The sequence below is a fragment of the Schistocerca serialis genome, chromosome 11 (genome assembly GCF_023864345.2).
Source record: "Schistocerca serialis cubense isolate TAMUIC-IGC-003099 chromosome 11, iqSchSeri2.2, whole genome shotgun sequence".
Lineage (NCBI taxonomy): Eukaryota > Metazoa > Arthropoda > Insecta > Orthoptera > Acrididae > Schistocerca > Schistocerca serialis.
The window spans coordinates 129,699,283-129,701,817 of NC_064648.1; the positions used below are offsets into that span (position 1 = coordinate 129,699,283).

Here is a 2,535-nt window from a genome sequence, read left to right on the forward strand (position 1 = left end):
ACCTACATTAGCTGCCAGGGTCAGAAAACTGCCGTTAAAAGCGTTTCGAACTTGTGAGTTACCAGTCGCAACGTTTTCTTTTAGCTTAACTTTCATGGAAATTTTGTATACTGATGCACTTTTGATAACTTTTCTTATGTCTTGACCACACTTTTATTTTTCTAAGCCGGCCGTTGGTGGCCGAGCGGTTCTAGGCGCTTCAGTCTGGAGCCGCGCGACCGCTACGAACGCAGGTTCGAATCCTGCCTCGGGCATGGATGTGTGTGATGTCCTTAGGTTAGTTAGGTTTAAGTAGTTCTAAGTTCTAGGGGACTGATGACCTGCGATGTTAAGTCCCATAGTGCTCAGAGCCATTTTTCTAACGACCTTGCTCGTTTCGACTGTACGTCAGTTTCAAAGGCAGTGTTATGTTAGTTATACACTGAAGAGCCAAAGAAACTGGTACACCCGTGAGCACGCAGAAATGCCACAACAGGACGTGGCATGGACTCGATTAATGTCTGAAGTAGTGCTGGAGGGAACTGACACCATGAATCCTGCACGGCTGTCCTGAAATCCATAAGAGTACGAGGCGGTGGGGATGTCTTTTGAACAGCACTTTCCAAGGCATCCCAGATATGCTCAATAATGTTAATGTCTGGAGAGTTTAGTGGCCAGCGGAAGTGTTTAAACTCAGAACAGTGTTCCTGGAGCCACTCTGTAGCAATTCTGGACGTGTGTGGTGTCACACAATCCCGGTAGAATTGCCCAAGTCCGTCAGAACGTACAGTGGACAAAAAATGGTTCAAATGGCTCTGAGCACTATGGGACTTAACATCTGTGGTCATCAGTCCCCTATAACTTAGAACTAGTTAAACCTAACTAACCTAAGGACATCACACACATCCATGCCCGAGGCAGGATTCGAACCTGCGACCGTAGCGGTCGCGTGGTTCCAGACTGCAGCGCCTAGAACCGCTCGGACACCCTGGCCGGCCACAATAGACATGAATGGATGCAGGTGGCCAGACAGGATGCTTACGTACGTATTACCTGTCAGAGTCGTATCTAGACGTATCAGAGGTCCCATATTGCATATGTACTAAGATGGAATCTGTTTTTTCGGGCATATCAGAAAAAACAGACACCATCGGTGACCATACAGCTCGCTAGAATGAAATTACAATGGAATGAACACCCTTAGCTGCTTACAAGCGTTGACATACAGTCAACGGGGACAGATGAAAATGTGTGGCCCGACCGGGACTCGAACGCGGCATCTCCTGCTTCCTGCTTACACCGAGGACAGACATGACAGCGTGACTGCAGGGATTTATCTCTGGCACGCCTCCCGCGAAACGCACATTCTCAACTTATCGTCCCGCACTACATTCGTAGTATATATATATATATATATATATATATATATATATATATATATATATATATATATATAGAGTTAAGGCTCACTGGCCACTTGACCATACTGGGACAGCGTTGTTAGAGAGGCCATCGAAATTCGCACCAATGACGACCTCATAAACCGTGACTGTGGCTATAATCTTAGCAAGGCTTGGCAACCAGCGATCGGGTTAATCAAGATTAAATCGAGCAGACGTATAGTTGTGACGACCACGGCGGACAGAGCCATCACACAGACGTCATCTCAGACGCCGTCGCAATCTGTTCCACCGCGCGACCGTGGCGCTGGGCGCGGACGGCGGAGGGAGCGCGCCGCGGGCGGAGGGTATTTAAATCGGCCGCCGCCGCGACCGAACCCAGTTCCCCCTGAGCAGCCATAGCGTACGGATCTCCGTACCGGCACGCTCACAGGAGCTCAGTCCGTCAGTTCACCTGATGATGGGGACATGTTTGATCGCAGAAATATATTGTGCCCGTTGGACACTATAGACCGGCAGCATACCCGTGGATATTTTGATTATCTTCTTCTTCTGTGCGCATGCACAAACAGTGCCCGAACTCTTAAGGGAATCGGCAACGCGCCGTGAGTAATGAGTATAATGGGCGGGGGCACTACGAATGTAGTGCGGGACAATACGTTGAGAAGTGGGTTTCGCGGGAGGCGTGCCAGAGATAAATCCCTGCAGTCGCACTATCTTCTGTGTCCTCGGTGGCTCAGATGGATAGAGCGTCTGCCATGTAAGCAGGAGGTCCCGGGTTCGAGTCCCGGTCGGGGCACACATTTACATCTGTCCCCGTTGACTGCATGTCAACGCCTGTAAGCAGCTAAGAGTGTTCATTTCATTGCAAGCCCCATATTACTCCAATTGCACTTACCCTACACCATTACAGAGCCTCCACCAGCTTCAACAATCCCCATGGACTCACGAGGTTCTCCCTACCCGTACTCGTCAGTCCGCTTGATTCAATTTGAAACGAGACAGCACTGAAATCTGCAGCAATTTGCGGAAGAGTTGCGCTTCTGTAACGATGAATGATTCTCTTCAGTTGTCCTTGGTCCCCTTCTTACAGGATCTTTTACCGGCCGCAGCGATGTCGGAGATTTGATGTTTTATCGGATTCCTAATATTCACG

The 2,535-nt window shown here is 49.2% G+C and overlaps 1 non-coding gene across 1 annotated transcript; it reads left to right on the forward strand.

Moving 5' to 3' along the window:
* The first annotated feature begins 2,104 nt into the window (after positions 1-2,104).
* Positions 2,105-2,178, forward strand: Trnat-ugu (transfer RNA threonine (anticodon UGU)). The gene has a single exon. It is a non-coding gene; the product is annotated as a tRNA-Thr (tRNA).
* The last annotated feature ends 357 nt before the right edge of the window (positions 2,179-2,535 follow it).